A 22,443-nucleotide genomic window follows, 5' to 3' on the forward strand; every position below is an offset into this window, starting at 1 on the left:
GGACCCCACCTTTCATCCACCATCACCATCAGCACAGGATCACCACAAGGATGTGTACTGAGCCCACTCCTCTTCACGCTCTACACATCGGACTGCACGCCGACCCACCCCTGCAACACAATCATCAAATTTGCTGATGACACCGCTGTGGTCGGGCTCATCTCAGGGGAAGACGAGACTCTCTACAGGGATGAAGTCAGCAGACTGGAAAAGTGGTGTTCAGGAAACAACCTCCACCTGAACACCACCAAAACCAAAGAAAAAATCCTGGACTTCAGAAAGGGGAGAGTAGACCCGCCCCCGCTTTATATAAATGGGGTCAGCATGGACAGGGTTCACTCTATCCGCTACCTAGGTGTGCTGATCACAGAGGACCTCTCCTGGACTGCAAACACCACTGCGGCAGTAGGGAAGGCCCAGCAGCGTCTCCACGGCCCAGAAAATCACCGGCTCCCCCCTGCCCAGCCTAGAGGACATTGCTAGCTCTCGCTATACGAGCAGAGCCAGGCAAATCATCAAGGACTCCCACCATCCCAACCACCACCTGTTCCAACTGCTACCGTCAGGCCGACGGTACAGATCGCTCAAGGCTCGCACAAATAGACTCAAGAACAGTTTTTTTCCCAGAGCAGTCAACCTCCTAAATAAATGTGAATCCCACAAAAAACTGTAACTCGTGCAATTTCTGAAGCCAATGTGCAATATTAACAATTCCCAGTGCAATATAATGCAATTTAGAATAGTTATGTAGCTTTGTACATATGTATATTTTCAGTTAAACACAATTTTATTGTTCTTTAGAAGATTATCTATTTTTATTGTTTAAGCAGCTGGAGAGCACCGGAAATTTCGTTGTCACAAGTTTCTTGTGTAACAATGAAAATAAAGGCTTTCTGATTCTGATTCTGATTCTAATATGAAAGGAAATCCACACTCATTTAGTTAGAATGCATCTATCATCATCATTAGGCATTTTCTTGTGTTCTCCACATGGGTTTTCACCTGAAACTCATCCGGCAGTAAAAAAAAATAAAGAGTTCATGGGTCTATTGGGACTTTTAATTCTCTTGGGTGAACTTGGCCCTGAAGACACAGAAGTCAGAAGTCGGAGCTTTAGCTTCTTCCCTTGTGGTCACTAGCGGGAGCCATCTCCAGAGTACTGAATGCACTTCATCTCCCAGCAACCCCAGTGTGCACTTCCTGGATGCCACACACCTGACTCTCATTCACTCAATCAACCACAGTCTACTTATTGGAAAGTATTGTTTGTGCCTCTCTGCCTTCCTCACTGAAGGGTACATCTGGACCCGAGCTACTATCTCCTGACTGTTTTCCGGCCGCCTGCCGCAACTCTCGCCTGGATCCTGACTACCCTGTCTTCTCTCTGATGATGTCATGCCTGTCATCGACTCCCCCTGCCTGCCTGACCCTGATTTAGCTTTGTGGACTTTTAGCTGAGCTAACAAACCTGCTGCATTTGGATCCAGCCGTCTGCCCGTTCTGGTGACAGGTAGGGTTTAGCAACTTGATGACCCTGAACTGGCCAAAGCTGGAGTAGAAGATGAATGGATTGGATGATAAATACTCTGAAGACATTTTTTTAAATACTGCATTACGATTATTAAACATTAGAAAAAATTCTGCCAAAGAAGAAGAATATTTTTCTTTTTCCAGTGACTGCATGCAGCATCCACATTTTTAAAAAAAAATGTCCGTTTGGGTGGTACGAAGTGAGAATTTTGGTCAGTCCATCTAATTGCATTTCATTAATAAACATGGTTCAGATAGGGTAGATAATCTCCTGTCTGTGTCCAGCAGAGGAAAATGAACATCACTCTAAAGAAAAAGTACACTTCAGACATAAGGTGACAGTTTAAGTCAATCACTCCTAAAGCAACTTCAACTAAACTGTCTCTTTTCAGTCAGTCATTTAGTTTATGTTCTTTTATTTAGTGCACCTCTATGAAAGTACAGAAGGAAATGTTCAATTGTAATAATTAAATTATCCTACCATGAGTCAATGGGAATTATTTTGCATAAAATTGAGCTCTAGTGGAACCAAAGCAGCTAATTAAACAAAGAAATCACCCCTGAATAGAAAAACAAAGCAACAGGTATTAAAAAAAACACTGCAGTTAGGTTATTTGTAGATGTATTTTTGGTGAATTTTTATATTCATATTAACATTGAAGTCAGAGGGTTAAAAATGCTCTTTCAGTGGTCAATTGAGGCATTTGTTAATTTCTTCATCTGCTTCAAAGTGGATTTAAAGGAATGAGGTTGGTTCTGTCTGCACATGTGATCATCTGTCTCTAATTAGTATATGATGCTGGGGGAAAAGAACTTTCTGTTGTGCTACGTGTACTTTTTGATTCAAACGTAAACGTAGTTAATGAATGACTTCACGTCAGGATAAAAAATCCTTTGATAAAATTATAATAGCTACAATTGTGTCATCCACTGGAGCGGTTGTAAGCTTCACCTCAAAACTGTAAACCAGTTGATTGTCAGAAAGTGGAACCCCGAGAGGTTAACCAATCAAAGTGTCCGTTTTGGATGAATACAGCCAGTTGAGACAGATGTGCATCCCGTTAATTGTATTTTGCAATAATCTGATTAATGTCAGTTTAATGTTGACTGATGTTCATCTCCAGCTTAGATGTAGCGGCTGTAGGTCAACTTCAGATGATCCAAATCCCAGAGAAATCAGTGAAAGGGGCTTTAAGTTGTATGACATCATTTTTTCAGTAGTATCTCTTCAGAAAACTTTTGTCCTGAATGATTTAGTTACCGTATCCCCTGGCGATAAAACAAACTGGAATCACAGATGTGTCTTCAGACACAGGAGCTGTGGAGCTGCTCTCACACAAATATGAAAAACGGGCTCCTTAGATAAAGTGATGAATTTGTATTTTTTTACCATTGGAGCTCAGCCAAAGGTTAGGATTTCAAAAGACAAGGGTGGTGCAGTGGTTAGCGCTCTTGCCTCACAGCGAGGTTTGAATCCCAGCTGGGACCTTCCTGTGTGGAGTTTGAACGTTCTCCCCATGCGTTCGTTCTGGGCGCTCCGGCTTCCTCCCGCAGTCCAAAAGCATGCTTCATCGCTTAATTAGCTACTCTAAACTGTGTGTGTGTGTGTGTGTGTGTGTGTGTGTGTGTGTGTGTGTGTGTGTGTGTGTGTGTGTGTGTGTGTGTGTGTGTGTGTGTGTGTGTGTGTGTGTGTGTGTGTGTGTGTGTGTGTGTGTGTGTGTGTGTGTGTGTGTGTGTGTGTGTGTGTGTGTGTGTGTGTGTGTGTGTGTGTGTGTGTGTGTGTGTGTGTGTGTGTGTGTGTGTGTGTGTGTGTGTGTGTGTGTGTGTGTGTGTGTGTGTGTGTGTGGGTGGGTGGGTGGGTGGGTGGGTGGGTGGGTGGGTGGGTGGGTGGGTGGGTGGGTGGGTGGGGGTGTGTGGGTGTGTGTGTGTGTGTGTGTGGGTGTGTGTGTGTGTGTGTATGCTTGTGTTCCCCGCAGTACCCCACCTTTGCCCAACAGTAGCCGGGACAGACCTGGCAACCCTGTGACCCCAAAAGGGATGTATAGCGGGTTAAATCTATTGATGGATGGATTTATGACCAAAAAAGGAGCATAAGATTTCCCCCAAAGTGAGTTATAAAAGTGTTTGGTTGATGTAGCTGTAAAAATAACAGAGCTCAGTTAGCAGGTTCTAATTACTAACAGTAAGGAAGAATTTCTACTCTAAACATTCAAAAAGAGACAAATGAATACTGATGATGAGGGGGGGTCATAAAGCTCTGAAACAAATCTGTAAACTGGTTTGGTTGAAAGAAAGATCAAGAACACTAAAACTGAGAGGATTTAAAAAAAAAACAAACAAAGTTTTGTCTTTTAGGAAAATAAAATATTCCTCATGAGCCGTGAGTCAATTTTCTTTTTTGTCAGGAGGGAGCTTCGTTCCTGCGCTCTCACTAGAGGAGACATTTATAAACTGAAGACGGCGAGGAAGCAACAGGGAGATGAAAAACGTAGTGGATCTCCATAGATTTGAAGTGACATGTGATAAATTCTGGGATCATCTGCTGGAGTAAAGCTGTTTGATCTCCAGCGTCTAAACCATAAGCAGAAGACTTTTATTCTAAGACACTCTTCTTCCCTCTGACGGTTTTCTCCACTCCCAATCAACCAATAAGAATTTGGACTGTGTGATCATGTGACCCATGGGTATTTTGTTTAGTGAACCCTGAATTTGACCTGTTTTTGTCATAAACTGAAACATGTTAAGTTCATCCCTAGAGCGGTCATTTAATACATCACATCTAACAACGATACAAACAAAAGTCAATTGGAACCAAAGTGTTAATACGTTTATGTGTGCTGTTAGGCTGTATTACATTGGTCAATGGACCTGACTCCAATTGGGACACTGCATGTTAAGTCAGCTCCAGCTACAACAAAATTAATCACGAAACTTTTTTTTTAGCATTTAGGTGGGGCTATAATAGAGCAGCAAACACCAAGAAAGTCTTCAGTGCTTTAGAAAGTACTTTATTAAGATTTCTTTAAGCATACCATGATTTTTTTTTTATGAATGAATTGGATCTGGTTCTCTACGTTAATTACAAAACTGTCATTTTTGTCCCAATTTTTCCATTTATCCACCTATTTCACCCGTTGTATCCCGTTTGGAGAGCACCATAGTTTAGAGTAACCTATTAAGCTAAGTAGCATGTTTTTGAACTGTCAGAGGATGCCGGCGTGCCCCGAGAAAACCCACGCATGCACAGGGAGAACGTGCAAACTTCACACAGAAAGGTCCCAGCTGGGATTTGAACCAGGACCTTCTCACTGTGAGTATAGACAAAAACGTGCTAACCACTACACCACATATTTTGAAAACAATTTTTTTTGTGCTTCAAAAAAATTCTTTTATTCTTTGTCTAGATTTTCCAGTTCCTTTTGGAATCTGACTCCGCCCCATTTGAAAGCCTCCTCTACCTCCTCTCTACAGATGAAGCGCTTCCTCCCATCCGTTGGGACAATGGCGGCATTCTTTTTCCCGCACGCATGCACAGGTCAGTGACAGTGACCCCTCCAGGTTTTTTCTGTTCACTTCACCTGCATTAAAATGTAGTTTGAACTTTTAAATTAAAATTTGCATTTCATCATAGATAGAAATACAAAAAAAAACATATTTTTATTTTCCCTTAAAAACCTTTAGAAATCATAAAAATAAAGTTAACTGATTAAAATCAAACTTGTTACCAAATATAAATGTAAAAAAAACCCAACACACTTGGCGTGAACGGTCGTATATTTCAGGCCGCACACCAAGAGGGGGGGGCTAAAATGATTTTGACACCGCTGACAACAGTCTGTGTTTCTTTGACATTTGAGTAGCTTTACAAGCATCTGCGGATCGGCCCACTGGGACTCCTATCCCAGAGTTACAGAGCCAAAACAAAGGCTGCCCCCCCCCCCCCCCCCCCCCCCACACACACACACTATTTCTGGAGTCCATCCAGACCAATCCAAGTGAAATGTCTCCTCAGCAGCCAGACAGACGGAAAAGGACAATGAGAGCTTTCAGCAAATTTAGGAAAGTTTTGAAACTTCCATTGTGTCTGTCAGAAGACATGTCCGTATTTGTAGAATGAATGTTTGGCTTCACGCTTTTAGTCCTGATTTTTACTTTATGCCTTTCAGAGGTAAAAACTACCCCCCCTCCATCTGACCCAGGTTTCTATCCTTCATTGTTTTACAAGACAAGATGTTAAAGAGCCCAGATGGTGAAGGAACGGTGATGTGAGGGAATAAAGAGGAGAAGGAAGTTAGAGGATGAGAGGGGGGGGGGGGACAAAGGTGGGCAGAAATTGTAAAATCTTCCTCCTCGTCGCTCCTTTTTCCTCTCAGAGGGATGATAGCTCTGTTGTTTCTTGATGTTCCTCCAGTTTCTCTTGAAAAAAAAAAGAAAAAACAGGATTTATTGCAGCTCTGCTGAGAAAACCTGCAAGGTAGAAACCCAGCAAACACAGCTAGCAGGTGAAAAACCGTCAGCCGCCAATCAATCGACAGAGCCACTCCCTTAGTTTGCTATTTTTTCGTTGGTTTTTGAATTTATGATCATGTAGTTTTGGAGGGAGTTTCTGTGTAGCGACGAGGGGCAGCAGGGCAACCAGGAGAATGTGTGTGAGACTGCATGGGTGGGGAAAGGCCTGGGGGGGGTCTACGGGAGGACGGGTTGAGGAATGTGTTGGGTGAGGAGGCTGTAGAGGGTAGTGCAGTGTGGGGGGGGTAGGGGTGGAGCAGTGGTCGGGTCGTGATCTTTGGGCTGCATGGGTCGGGCGCCGTGGCTGGCCTGCGGTAACAAGGCTCCGGCTGGGTGTTGGGCTGCTCCTGGGTCCTTTGGGTCCTGGCTTTGTTCTTGGCCTGCATTCCGGTGGCCCCAATGGCCACAACGCCCCCCGCCGCTCGGGCTCCGTGGGTCCCGTTGCTGGGGGTGCCCCTAGTCTGCCCCCCCCCCCCCCCCCCCTTTCTCCTTTCTGGCTGGTCTGGCTGGGGAGGATCTGGTTCCCCTAACGATCACATGGTTCACTTTGGTGGCGTGCATGCATCTCCACCCCCACGTGCACACTGTCACACACACAATTTTCCCCTCCCCTCTCCCCCCCCTTTAATGAAAATATATATACTGAAAACATAAAATGTAACAAATAAATAAAAAAAACAAAAAAAAAACAAAGAGCGGTTCATACAAGTTTACACCCTGGCTACTTGAATATTCATAACCTCTTTTTGTCAAAGTAAAACCTGTCCAACACAAAAGGCCTTCAGCTCTCATCTGTTCGCTCAGTTGTTGAACAGAACAAGTTAGGAAAAAGAAAAGAAATTCGCTTCCAAGTTGTGGGCGGAACTGTTTGCTTGGGGTAAGCCCTCCTCTTTTCCCATCATCAATCTGTTTACACACTCTCCCGCTATCTTCCAGCTCATCACAACCATGACATAAGCAGTGCAACAAAAATGGCGAGGAATAGAAGCCATCCAGCCGTACAGTTTAGATCCGTCTTCCAGTGGATGCATCAGCATGGAGCAGAGCAGGGAGCTTGTAGCCTGCTGGTTGGAGCAGCTGCATCACCGCTACGATCTTTTACAAACAGCCTTTTTCAGCTGCTCCTGATTTACAGTTATTTGGATAAAGAAATATTCCGAAATGCAATTTCTAGCTCTACTGTCGTTATGTAATTCTTACCACACGAACATGTTAACATTCAGAAGTTTTATCACAGACTCTAGGTCCATTTGCCACAATAAACACAAAACAAAACAAAGAAAGTCCTGTTAAAAGGATGATTCTCACCTAAGTGATGTTCTGGAGTTAAACATAAATAACATTTGTTCACAAGTCCCAAACCTCAAGTCTTAAGTCAAGTCTCATGGATTTACCAGAATTTCCACTTTTGTTTTTACATTTGAACAGTTTTGCAATCAGCAGGAAAGTGAATCAGCTTAAACAGTCCTAACTATTCACGCTTTATTTTTATTCTAACCCTAGAATGACCTTCGTCTGAATTGAGAAATCCACATCTGTTCGGATGCGCAGACAGACGGCTGATTGGTGAACACTTTACTTATCCAGATGGGTTTATACGGCTCCATCTGTGCATGGTTTTTGTGTATTTGGACTTAAGGTGAGGCCATCACTCATGTCCACCGTCTTCGTTGTGCTGCGGCTCAGCCGTTGTGTTTGAGTGGAAACTGTGAGTCGTACTAAACGGTGTGGGTTCAGGTTGGCACCATCATTTAAGTATTATGGCGTGTGTTTGCCTGTGTTTTAGTCATGCACATGCATGCATTTCTCACACAACAATGCAACGCTTGAAGACTGGGATGCTCATCCAGGGTGTGATAGAGAACGTTTTGAAAGTAAAATAACTGGAATTGAAACTCTAAAATGCATTGAGGCAAGTTTTGGAAAGAAAATTTCTGATTCATGGTTATTTCTGGCCACAAATCAGGATGACAAATCAGCATCGTGTTTCATAATGCTTCCCTATTGACTCTCATACTGAAGTTCTAGCTTCTGTTTCTCAAACACAGAACATTTTAAAGCTCACATTTTTATGCTAAAAGCGTAGTGAGCTTACATTTCCAAAAAATATGGAGCGTTTTTCACTATTTTCTTTTAGGTTTCTTTTAAAATATAAATCCCACTTAAACTGTATTGGAGACGCCGTTAATAATGGTTTAAAAATCAATATTTCTTTGTTGTTTTGACACCTAAAAACAACTTGGTTGTTTAGATAAATCAACCCTTCCCTGGTATAAAACGAAAAAAACATGTATGTAAATATAGATTTAAAGTGGTAAAGAACAGTGAAAAACATGTTTTCTATGTATTGAATCTGAGCTGCTCATGTATGACATGTTTGATGTTAGCATCTGCTCATGTGTAACACGGACTGCACACAGCCGTCATACATGTGCATGTTGTTTGTTTTGAAGACGGCACGCCCCATAAAAGCGACACAGCATTCCTGTAACAGGGTGTCAAACTGTGAATTTACGACGAACCGGCTGTGACCCCTTACAACTTCTTCAGGAGCAGCTGGTGGTTCACAGAGCAGATGTGCAGAGGTTTTGCTCCCAAAAGCTCAATAAAAAAAGTTCAGACATGTTCATGACATTTAAAAAAACAAAAAAGCTATACTTTGTTCATTATTTAAAACTTAATCTCACTTTAATAGTGTCCTGCACTGCTGCTTGTAGTCATGACCCTTCACTCCTAAGCAAAAAAGTATATTTTTACTACAAAAATACTTCATTTAATTTGAAGTTCACTGTAAAAGGTTTCAATTTAGTCTGAAGATGCAGTAAACTTTCTATAGTGTCCCTTGTCTATATTATACTTGCTTTACTTACACTTGTAAAGTGTACTACTTTTTGCTTCCTGTTCAATATTTACAATATTTTCCACACTGCACACAGTTACACTTAGTTATCTAAAGGATTTATACACATCACTTTGACCATAGTTATATCTAAAGTTAACAATTATGACTACAATATGTTTTTTCAAAGACTGACTCCTATGTATGCCTGAAAGGATTCCCTCTTTCTATCGTCTGTCGTGCTACATGTAAAGACTTTTGAGTCCTATCATCCAATCCTAAACATTTTGTTTTTTTACAAATACTGCAGAACGACTGATATTTGTGAAGATTATGCTTCAGGATTTGGTTTTACTACTTATGTTTCTTGATTTTTTTTTTTGATCTGTTTTGAGTTCTCCATCCCTGTCAGTCACACCAGGTTTGTGTTGCCAATCAGCCACAGCTTGATTTCTATTCACATTCTTCAGTGTCTTAGTGTCAGGTCGTCTACATTGTTATTCTTTTGTTGTTCTCTTGGTTTGTCATGTTGACATATTTTTTTATTATATGTTTGGGTTTTTGACACAGAGCCTGGTCTTCTGCAGACTGGATCCTACACGCCAACACAGATAAATGTGTGAAAAGACAGCAAATGTTGAAGTACTGAGCATAAACCTCTGGTAGGGAATGTTCATATCACACCATGTCGTGTGTTTACCGCCCCAATATGACCAGGAAGAATAACATCTGCAGCCCGACACAACGTGGTCTGTCAGCTCAGTTGTTGTTTTTCAATCTTTAAAGGTTTTAACCTGCATGCCTTTCATTAAATATTGAGAGAAGCTTAATCAATTATAAATGGTCAAATTGATTGATTTCTAATATTACTTCACTTGCTCCAAAAATTGATTCATGAAGATTCTTGAAAAAGTGTCTATTTTACTGATACAGTATATTTTTAATCATGTACATGACTTTTATAAGTAGCATAATCTGCATATATTATATGTTGATTTCTATAATAGTTATTTTTTACATAATAATTAAGTAATTCATCTTTGTCATGTGCTTTATTGACATCTAAGGATTCTTAATTCTGTCTGATGAAAGTTATGAACCGGATATTGATAAATCATGTCATAAAATGGTTACAGTAGAACAGGGGTGGGATTATATAAATTCACTTCCTTCATCTCCCTTTCAAGCAAATTTGATTTTATGTTTAATTATCATTGTCATTGTATGAATGTATAACTGATGATTGATTTTTTTGTGAATTATTCTTATTTGATTGCTTGAAATAAACCATTTCAAGTCAAATCAAATCATCGTTTTGATTATTTTCCACTTTTCTTAACATTTTGAGTGTTCAATGTCTTTCTGAAGAAGTTTCAAGTTTCAAAGTCCGGGTTAATTGAGGTGTTTATAGGAAATGTTGAAGATGGAAAGTTTTGAGTTGAAATGAGAATTTTGACAAAAAATTGTTTTAAAAAATTGAAAATCAAAGGTCTTGGAGAGTCTTGAGACTTCTATGAAGAAAGAAAGTTCAAAGCAGGACTTTTGTAATACCAAAGTGTCTGAAACTGAATGCTGAAAGACATTTTCATCGGGAAAAAATATACATTTTAACATGTGGAAAAGTGCTCTAAAGGAGAGGAGTCGAATAACTGAGTGTTAAAAACTGAATTCTGCTTCTTAAATCACAAAATGTCAACAAGAAATATGAAAATTCAACTTTCTGGTAACTTTTTAAACAGGATTTTTTTTTTTGAGGAGAAAAAAGGAAATGACAAATAAAAAAATGGGGAAACCACTAAACAATGTTTATTTCAAAGCAGTGAAAAGTGCCTCAATAACTGTTAATCTTCCTGAAGTGGCGGCCTGCAAAGGCATTTGAGTGTAAAATAGTTGGTTGAAATGTTTGTGCTGGTGTGGATCACTCTCTTTAACGTTAAGGACATGTTTACCGTCTCAAATAAACCTCTGGTGCTAACTGTTTGGCGAAATCGGATGTCACGTCTTCCAAACGGACAAATTGAACAGCTACTGGATCTCATAACCTCATGTAATTCTCACAAGCCTTACTGTTAACCCTTTAATGTTTGGTTTTGTAAAAGCTCATGCATCTGTTTATGTTGGGGTAGCAAGCTGGTTGCTTGACTTTGCTTGTTTTAGTTAAGATTTATACCTGTTTGGGGGTTCTGCAGTCCAGAGAATGTAAACACGAAGACCACGACCATGACAGTCGTCTAAAGTTGGCTGTTGGTGCTGGAATATATATATATATATACATATATATATACATATATATATATACATATATATGTGTATATATATATGTATATGTATATATATGTGTATATATATGTATGTATGTATGTATGTATGTATGTATGTATGTATGTATGTATGTATGTATGTATGTATGTATGTATGTATGTATGTATGTATGTATGTATGTATGTATGTATGTATGTATGTATGTATGTATGTATGTATGTATGTATGTATGTATGTATGTATGTATGTATGTATGTATGTATGTATGTATGTATGTATGTATGTATGTATGTATGTATGTATGTATGTATGTATGTATGTATGTATGTATGTATGTATGTATGTATGTATGTATGTATGTATGTATGTATGTATGTATGTATGTATGTATGTATGTATGTATGTATGTATGTATGTATGTATGTATGTATGTATGTATGTATGTATGTATGTATGTATGTATGTATGTATGTATGTATGTATGTATGTATGTATGTATGTATGTATGTATGTATGTATGTATGTATGTATGTATGTATGTATGTATGTATGTATGTATGTATGTATGTATGTATGTATGTATGTATGTATGTATGTATGTATGTATGTATGTATGTATGTATGTATGTATGTATGTATGTATGTATGTATGTATGTATGTATGTATGTATGTATGTATGTATGTATGTATGTATGTATGTATGTATGTATGTATGTATGTATGTATGTATGTATGTATGTATGTATGTATGTATGTATGTATGTATGTATGTATGTATGTATGTATGTATGTATGTATGTATGTATGTATGTATGTATGTATGTATGTATGTATGTATGTATGAGTCATAGCACTTAATGTTATACCCATGATTTAGTATTTTACAAAGGTTTGTTCTAAAATTTCCTTAAAAAATAATCATTTAAAAGTGATTTACCAAGACTTTCAAGAGAAAAAATGTGTGACCAATGCTTTGCAGTCTTGTTGTTTCTGCGTAAACAGTGGGTCTTGTTAGACGGTAGCATTTCACCCTCAGCATGAAGCTGGCTTTGAAACTAAATTAACAAAAAAGTACTTTAGCTAAAGTGGAATCTGCTTTAATCGTGTTTTTTTTTTCGTTCATATACCAGCTTCACATCTAGACAATTTGTTTAGTTTTATTAAATATTTAATATTGACTTATTGTGTGTTTTTACTGACACTGAAAAATGAGAACAGTGTTTTTAATTCGTTTGTGTGGTAGTTTTCTGATAAAGGAGGACATTCATAAAAAAAATTAAGCTTTAAATTAAGCTTTTGACTATTTCTTCATTGAAATAGTTGTGTATTAGTGGCAGACAAAATAATTGCAACTTCAAAAAGATTGTCGCAGTCACTTGTTCGGGTTGCACTGAAGCCAAACGCCCATCGGGGATGAGTAAAACTGTTTGAGTTTGACTTTCTCTGGAGGGTCGTTGGTCTGCCCTGGAGTCTCCTCCCTCTTGAATGGGCCTACAACACTTCCTGAGGGAGGCGTACAGTTAATATCCCTTCAAAAATGTCAAACTATCTCACCTGAATGAGGAGGAGAAGCATCTCTTCTCTAACTTATCCAAAACAGCTGAGTTTCACATAAACTAGGTTCACCTCATATAGTTTCATTCTTGATTTCTCAATAATTTCAGGTTCCAATGTGAGTCTTGTTCACATATAGTTTAAACTATGTTTCTTTTAATAACTCATTTTATTCCTCAAGTTGATCCTTGTATGGTTACTATTCCCACTTGTTAAACCTTTTTTTTGTCTTATTTTTTCACTTTTTGCCACAGTTAATATTACATTTTTTACTCGTTTAGGTTTTTTTTCCCCCAATACAGTTTTCATTTGCCTTCCTCTGGTTTCCATCATGGATCCTTTACAAACCATTTTCACTGGGAGTAACTGCAAGTGCAGCTTTATAGAAAACTTGTCCTCCCAACATCAGAGCCTCTCATTAATGCCTTAAAAAGAGGCTTCAAACCGTTTAAAAATGTGCTAAATTCTAAAACAAAATCAATGCAACCACTTGTTAATTGTAAAATTGCAGGGGTTCCCAAAAAAGGCGGCTGCTGGCATAATAAATGGTGTATTCTGGTATATTAAACTCTGTGCATAATGGGAAAACTTTTAAGTTTCTGTTTTTCTAGGTCTGTACTGTAGAAGTTTGGACTGGGGTTCTGCCCTGAGTCTTTTAAAACTCCATGTGGGATGCTCTCACTGGGAAAGCCAGCGCTTCATTTGCAAAGACTGTGTCTAAAGGTTGCAACAGATGGGTTATGCACATGCATGATGGTTTTACTTCTTTTGCACGTTGGTAGAGTTGAGGAAAAGAGCCGGCGTGCAGCCAGACAGACGGACGGGTCCTGACGGGCTTGTTGCAGTAAAACCTGATCTGTACTGATGTAATGCTACAGTTGCTGTGGACTGGACCGGCGCTGGGAATACAAAGTTGCTTGGATCGTCTCGTCAGTGCAAGATCCTCAGACTAAAATCATATTTATGTGGCTGCAAAAAGGGAAAGGATTTATTCACCAACGGAGAGACTTTGAGATGAGGGAATTTTCTGTTTTTAGTATCATGAGTGTTATTTGAAGCTGCGCTAATGCTACATTTCCAGTAATTCACTGGTTTGGTAGCTCTTTTTCTCCACACACAAAGAAGTGTTTTGCAAGAAGGAATTACGTTTGCTCCTCACATGTGGTTCTGCGGTCGCAGTGAGAAAAGCCTGTCAATCATTTAAACACCATAAAGCCCAACCTTTGCAGCAGAGCAGATGCTGCAGGAATGAGTCGCTGCACAACTTACAGTCGCACTTTAACCTCACCGTAGAGTTAAGAGCCGCTCAGCACGCTCCCGTCTAACAGACCCGAAGCTCTAACCTCACCTTTTAACATTTGTGAGCTGGACAAATAAATTCTGAAAATATTTGTAAGACCCCAAAAAACCAAATGAAGTCTGAAGTGAGACGGGTGCATTGACTGGATTGGCTGACGAACACATAAAATCAGAGGTTTTACAGATGGGAGTTGATGGGAAATTGTTCTTGTGAGGCTAACAGAATAGCTAGCCAGCCGCCCAGTGGACATTGTAGCTCTGAAGTGGGCCGTCCAGAGGATGGCTGGCTCGCTTAGTGCCCACTTAAGCCAATGTGGGCAAACACAGGTGGGGCTACGACACAAAGAAACCCTTTTGGGACCCAAATTTTGGTATTGCTGGCTGGAATAGAATAGACTAGAATAGTTTGTTGACCCAACAGTGGAATTAAAATTGGTTTTGCTGTTTTGTTTTTCTTATTTCATTATGCTCTGTTTTTTAGCAAGATTATTTAATTGAGAGTGCGAGAAAAGGATCTGCTGTACAGACCAATGGAAAAGCAGGAGTTGAGGGTGATTGACAAGTATTAAGATGTTTGGTAACGCAAAGTGCACATAGACAATATTAAATTCAATGTAATTTTGTATTGATTTAATTTGCTTGAGCTTCTTTCTGTCCTCCATCTCTGCAGCTGAGTTATTGGGTTTAAGAGCTTCATCTTGTCTTCAGTTCTCTGCTTTCTGACTTCTATCAATTTAAAGATTGCTTCTCTAACCTCATCTGATCTGACCTGCTGGCTTTTTTATGTGGAATCTGATTCATTTAAACCCTGATTTTAATGACTGCCCTTTGTGTTATTGTACTTATTGATTCTAAACTTTGGGTTCTGAATTTTGTAAAATTATTCATTTCTTTTAGTTTCAGATGGTCAGTGGACCAAAGCAACTATAAAGTGACTTTTTAACAGAAGATGATGTAAAAAAATAGAGAAGGTATCTGCAGCACATTTGTTTTTTTAGCGAATTTCCAAACGTCATCAAAAAAATAATAGTTTTTACATGCGACCAGCACAAAAAGTCATGAAAATTCAAACTTGCCTCACGTAATACGTGCAGCCAAAATGCGCATTGCTGCATTGCCCGCATGCATTTTAAGTGCATCCAAGGTTGCTCTTTGTTGTTGACCCCCCCCACTCGGCAAATTCATACACATTTAAAAAGTGCAGCTGCTCAGTAATGCAACACCATCTAATTAAAATCATCTAAAACCTCCGTCAACATTGAGAAGTTCGGTTGCACCGGACTGAGCAGATGTGGCTGTTAAAGGAGCCCCACTCATATAGATTAATGGTAGCACGTTTATATGACCATAAATCTTTGGTGTTAACCGTCATTAAACGTATTCCAAGGTGTAGATCGTAACTGAGGGGATTACATCACAACTCAAATACCAAGTTTCTCACTTAAGATGCACTGTCGGCCCGACTCTTAAATACAACCAGAGGTCTTGTGGTTTTGAACTTTGTCATTTGTAGGTAGCAATGTGGGAAAAAAAAAACGCAATGGAAGTGTGTTTCCATGTCACAAACACACATGTTATCAGGGTTATTGACGGAACAATCAAGGCGTAGGCTTCAGCGTCGATCTGGGTTTCCTAACTTTTACAAGATCCGGGCTCTCGTTATTCTCTGCCTGGCCTCTCAACTCGCATGTCTTGGCCTGGCTGACAGCACATGTGGTTCAATTAGCGTCTGCTTCCTTTCACATGAGCTGTGGGTTTCTGAGGAATTACAGCCATTCCTGAAGTCGCTCAGAGACCATGAAAGTCCTGCAGGGGAGTCAGAGGGGAGCATTGGAGGGTGTATGGGGTCTGTAGGTAAAGGTGCGTTTTTATAATGAGCTCTGGGGTTGCAATAGCCTGAACAATGTACTTTTAATTCAAAAACATACAGGTATTTTTAAGAGAGAATTATTGCATTTTCGATCCAGTTTTCTTAATTTGTGGTATTTTGATCAATTTTATAACAAAATCATGGATTTGGTTTATCTGTGCCTTTCCAGACGCTCAAAGCGCTTACAATGTATGTCCATCATTCATTCACTCCTCATTCATACATTCATACTCCTCTTTCACACATTCACACTCCTCATTCCTACATTCACACTCCTCATTCCTACATTCACACTCTTCTTTCACACATTCACACTCCTCTTTCACACATTCACACTCCTCTTTCACACATTCACACTCCTCATTCACACATTCATACTCCTCTTTCACACATTCACACTCCTCTTTCACACATTCACACTCCTCATTCACACATTCATACTCCTCATTCACACATTCATACTCCTCATTCACACATTCATACTCCTCATTCACACATTCATACTCCTCATTCACACATTCACACTCCTCATTCACACATTCACACTCCTCTTTCACACATTCACACTCCTTTCACACATTCACACTCCTCTTTCACACATTCACACTCCTCTTTCACACATTCACACTCCTCATTCACACATTCATACTCCTCATTCCTACATTCATACTCCTCATTCATACATTCACACTCTTCATTCACACATTCACACTCTTCATTCACACATTCACACTCCTCTTTCACACAATCACACTCCTCTTTCACACAATCACACTCCTCTTTCACACAATCACACTCCTCATTCACACATTCACACTCCTCATTCACACATTCACACTCCTCATTCACACATTCATAATCCTCATTCCTACATTCACACTCTTCATTCACACATTCACACTCTTCATTCACACATTCACACTCTTCATTCACACATTCACACTCTTCATTCACACATTCACACTCTTCATTCACACATTCACACTCTTCATTCACACATTCATACTCCTCTTTCACACATTCATACTCCTCTTTCACACATTCACACTCCTCATTCCTACATTCACACATTCATACTCCTCATTCCTACATTCACACTCTTCATTCACACATTCATACTCCTCATTCATACCCTTCTATCACTGGTTGACCTGCTCAACCGCCTGAGCCACTGCCGCCAGTTTTGTCCCAGTTTAGGGTTTTCCAGCCAGGTTTCCGTTTTAATCTTCGGCAGCTATTTACAGTGTGTTTTAAGGCTGTGTCACACAACTACCATGTACAGGTAGGAGGTTTTCCGCACATGGGATTTTGGTCTTTCGTGGTACATGCGTAACATGTGTAATTCATAAGTCTTTCTTGCGTTCGTCATTCATCGATGCACGCGGATGTCCTTAGAGGGTTTCGACCGACAGGTCTTTGAACTGTGAAACATTTTGGTCTGCAAGGAATTACACAGTTTACGCATATTTTACGTAGTTTCTATGCGATTATCACATTAATCTTATATGTGCGTGATTTTAGCCAGACTCATAGGTAAATTTGTGGCTCTCTACGACCAATCTACGCATGTCTATCGGACTTTTCAGGCATGCACCACCAATGTATAACTTTTATATGGCAAATACGGCGCCCATATTACGTTAAAATTAAGTAATAGACAAAAAACTCCATGGACTTCTGATATAAACAGCGCAACAGTCACGCATGGGTCATGTGGGATTCACATTTTGTGTGATAGACATACTGTATAAATCGGCCGATCTTTCCCCCCTCCAGCAGTGTGTACCGAACTGCCTATGAGTACATCTTTGTACATGAGTTCCAGAAAAGATGAACCCCCCCCCCCCCAAACGTGAGAGGAGCTGGTTTTGCCTGGTTTATTTGTACGTTTTCCGTGATTTTAACGTGGTTTATTCATTATACATCTGTGAATTTGTCACTTTTTTCACGTATGTTCACTTATGACCAATTTTTATCCGTGTGATATGTACTAAATATACATATTTACGTGTGTGACGTTTGTGTGGTTTTTAGGTAATCACCCCTCAGTTTTTTCTTGCCCACTGTCAGGTCCTCTAATTGCCACTTTTTAGGTTTTCTCAAAGACATTTGATTTTTACTGCTGTGATTTTGGTCCTGTTCTGTTATTTGTTTTTTCGACTTAATTTTAATGTTGTTCCCCTTCATTGAAGTCATCATAATCCCCACTCTTGGCATCTTTTTAAAGTAGCATTAAAGTTTTTCTCTGCCTTTGCTCATGTCCATCCACATTCCTTCAGTCTCCAAATGACTGCAGTCGTCTACAGGACTAATGGAAGAGCTGCTGAAAAAACACATTTAGCTAAAGAATCAAAACCAGACTAGATCCTCCTTCAGCTGATTGAACAAACCTTTTGCAGGAAACTTGGAAGGCCTTTTGTTTATTCTGTCCTGGAATCCCCTTAAGCAACAACATGAAAAGAACAAGTTTTTGAATTAAAATCTTTAATTGTTTGCAGATTCTGAGAGATTATAAAGAGCTAACATCTTTTGGCAGAATCTCCTCTGAAACCATTAGGGAATCTTTTGTTTTATCTAGTATTATTATGATTGACTTTGGGAATGTGTTTCAGGTTTTTGAATATTGTCAACATTACAATGAAAACCTTTTAGTGTATGAGTTTATTTAAAAAATACTTCAAAGTCCAGAATAGAGCTGAGTTCTGCTAAGAGTTTATTTATTTGAGTAATTATTGCAATGTTTTAACTCATTCTGTTTGATGCACCACCTAATAGGCCAATTATATTAAATGGAGTCAAATTTGATTTTATGTGAGTCACAGTGGTGTAGTCAGTGGCGGTTCTACACTAACTTACTCCCTGGGCGAGTAACCCCACCAGCGCCCCCCCCCCCCCGCCCCCCCCCCGCACACATACAAAATTTGACAACATCCTGTTGTGTTCCCTATCTTCTATTTAGCCATTTTACTCAAAAAATGCATGAATTTTCTAGACTCATACTACAGGGGGGTCAAACTCAGTCACACAGGGGCCTAAGTTAAAAAAACGCTTAAGGTTTTGGGCCGAAGAAGATAAATGTTTACTGAACACACTAAAGCTAAACTTTTAAACCTTTTAAACTGAACTTTTTGAACATAAATATGAATAAAAACAGGAACATTAATCCAGAATAACTCAAGTTAAACCTTAAATAACTTGTAATATTTTGTTCTCCATAGAAATATATTCTGTCAAAATTATACAAATATGAACATGCTGCAGGACAAAAAACAAAGAAAGCCTGGAAATATTAATAAGAAATTACATATCAAATAATTCCATTTTTTTGCTCTTTCATCATTTTTTAGAGCATTTTTTTTAGAGCTGGACTCCTGCTTCATTTTTAGCAATAATTTCTTAATGTGTGACGTCCTGTGTGTGTCTTTGTGAAGCATATCAGAGGGATTAGATCTAAAAAATAAAACTTATTGTGATTAATATGTTTAGGTCTTATAAAACATTAAAGACTAAATCATAGAACTCATCAGTGGGATTACTCCAAAAATATTTGGCATTTCCCTAAATTTGTGCAACACCAACAGTAGAAATCCTCCAAAAAAACTCAATCCATAAAAAAATGGTCTGCCCCCACCACCCCTCCCCCTCCCCTTCCCTCTCACACACGCGGCTCCGTCTCCATGACGGGAGGCGCAGCTGCGGCCCAGAGTTGATTGTCAGATAGAAAAAGACTCCCCTCACACCTGTTAGTGTGATTCAGCCACCGGCGAGTTGCGCTCCCCTCTCGAGTTTTTTTACTTATGTTCCAAAGACTACCGCAAAGAGCTGTGGCCGCAAGCGTCTTGCAGCAGAGGGCGGTGGTCACGTGCGCATCGGGTCTGCTGTGTCGGAGCAAAGAATTGTGGGAAATAATCCCCATTGCCTGCTTCTGTCGAAATTGGGTTGAGCACGAATGTTTGTTATGCCTAAATCCTTTTCATCTGCCTGTTTTACGTTGTTTCACTCTGAATTATTCTTTTTATTTATTTTTTTTTTTTTGCACCATAAGTGTGAAGAGGAAATAGGAGGAAGACATTAAGAGTCTGATGTATCAAAATAAAAGCATTAAGTGTTGGCTACTGAAGCAATTTCAACATAAAAGCTTCAAGCTACCTCTTTGAATATAGTATGTACCACATTACGCATCGGGCACGGCAAATGCCGCCCCCTATGCAGTGCCGCCCTGGGCGACCGCCCACATCGCCCATATCAAAAACCGCCACTGGGTGTAGTGGTTAGCACAAGAAGTCCCTGATTCAAATCCCAGCTGTAATCCTTCTCTCCACATCCGTCTGTCCGTCCATTTAGTCTCAGACGATGGATCGATGAGTGAGTCAATCTGGTGACTTTCAGAGTAAAATATCTATCTTGGGGAAATTCTAAAACAAATACGTTTAAATCTTAGCAAGATTTTTGCATTTCAAAACGAGAAAAAGGTGTTTTAATTTTTCTTTTGTTAAATGTTTCAAAAATTATCTGCCCATAGTTTGCCTTTTGATTGAGCTCTTTTGTTTTGTGGAGAATTTGCATGAATCACCACATTTTGTGACTGTATTTTTTACCCCTAGAACAGATAATAAAAAAATGACATGTACAGTCGATCATTGCCAAACCGATATTGATTTAAGTTTTATTGTTGACTTCACCTGTCAGCATCTGTATCTTTCATGAAGAGGAAGAGCTGCAAGAAAGAATCCAACTAAACCCATAGTGAGACGGGAAAAACAAATGAAACTTCAGGAAACTAGGTTTTTTTAGTGGACCACACTGAAAAGAATAGATTTTTACCCCCAGGTGAACAAAAGAGCATTTACAGAGAAGCTTGACTCATCTATTATTAAAAGAGGTCATTTATTTAAAAAATCCGTGCAAGAAAAACGTTAAAAATACACAAAAAGATGAGCTTCAAATGAAGAAAGTTGACTTAAGGATAGAAAAACATGAAATTTAACAAAGTCACACTGTCTGTCTGCTGCCAAGCAAAAACTCACATGAAAAGATGATGTTTGAAGAGGAAACATTAAAAAAAAAGGATCCAAAATAGAAACATGACACAACCAAAGCAGGTAGTTTAGTAAAATGTTCTCACATTGACATGCTTTGTTGCATCAGAGCAACAAATAAAAAGTCTGCTAAACTGCTGGAACCACAGCTGTGACAACAGTCCAAGCAGTTATCGCCAATATCGAGGAAACACGATTGGAGGCAAAGACGAACCTGAACTTCCAGTGAAAACCAGGTTCCATGCAATAAAATTTACCCTAATCCGCACAAAGGAGATGCCACAAACATTTGGGTTGATATGTTGTTTACCTAAGTTGGAGAAAAATCTTAAAAGATTTCATTTGTGAAAAACCTGAAAAAATATATTTTGTTGTCTGTCAGTCATCAAAAACGATTTGAAGGACTTTTGTGTCAAACTGCCTTGTTAGCCCAAGGAAGTACATGATGACTCAGAAACGTCTCGTCTAATGGAACCGGCCCAAACCCTGATACTACCTCCTCCAGGTGACTGCATTCAGATGCTGGACCACACTGCTTTCCTGTGAAACTCAATGCTAGTACTCTAAACCCAAATGATCTGTTCTGATCTCATCACTCTGTAAACATTTTTACAATCAGGAGGCACAGTCTTGCAGTTGTTAACAAATCACATATGTGTGTTGTTGTTGTTTTTTTTTGTAAAGCTGGTGGTTTTTTCTCTGCAGACCAGTCATGCACAACGCGGACTCATAAAAGGCTTTAACTGCTTCCACCCTGAGCCAGTGTTTCAGTTTGAGCTTGGACTTTTCAGTAATTATCAGTTACATGATTAAATAAATTCAATGAATCCACTGTGTGTTATTCTGAAACCCTGTAAAGAGGCCAGTTAACAAGGTGTTCAGCTCAATGAGCAATGCGTTGTGAATTCTGCCCATTTATTTTTCTAAACTAAATTCACGATCTCTTATAAAGAACTAAAAATGCTAGTGTATTTTTTATCATTTTTTGCATTGTTTTACACTCCAATTTTAGCTTTAAATATACCGTCCATTGTTTAGCACTCATGTCACAATTGTATTAATCAAAAATAAAAATATATTTTTAGTCATGTATGTTAGCAGGACAAATGCGAAAAAATAAATAAACAAGCACTGGTTGGAGCTGCGCATGGTCTGCTTTTGATTCCAATTGCATCACTTCTTCTCAGCAGATAGATGGATGTCTGTGTCATTAATAGCCCAAGGTCACACATTAGAATAAAGAAAGATGAAGGTGGAATCAAACTGTAATCTAAAGACTCTTCTGGGGTCTCACTTATCCCTTGTGCTGTCTTGTGGGGTCCAGATGACCCCAATCCCAACGTTAATGTGCCTTAGGTGCTCTGAACCTTTTCTCTTCAATTATTTGTGATCTTCACTGGTGTCCATGGATTACATGGAATCCTCTTCACCTTTATCCTCCTTTGTCATGGTAGGGAGAACACGTCAATGTAAAGAAATCAGTGAAAAAAACTTTCAACTTGATAGATCCATCCTGAGCGTGACTACTGTTGGAGGTTAC

At 39.3% G+C, this 22,443-nt stretch overlaps 1 protein-coding gene across 1 annotated transcript in view; it reads left to right on the plus strand.

The window, feature by feature from the left end:
- Positions 1 to 5,549: 5,549 nt before the first annotated feature.
- The window catches only part of tnxbb (tenascin XBb), a 53,994-nt gene continuing 37,100 nt past the window's right edge, over positions 5,550 to 22,443 (plus strand). The window contains exon 1 of the mRNA XM_078955095.1: positions 5,550 to 6,032. The gene's annotated coding sequence lies outside the window, so the exon portion shown is untranslated. The remainder of the gene's footprint in view (positions 6,033 to 22,443) is intronic.

Source organism: Oryzias latipes, chromosome 11, assembly GCF_053564925.1.
Source record: "Oryzias latipes strain Hd-rR chromosome 11, Olatipes_Hd-rR_3.1".
NCBI classification, from domain to species: domain Eukaryota; kingdom Metazoa; phylum Chordata; class Actinopteri; order Beloniformes; family Adrianichthyidae; genus Oryzias; species Oryzias latipes.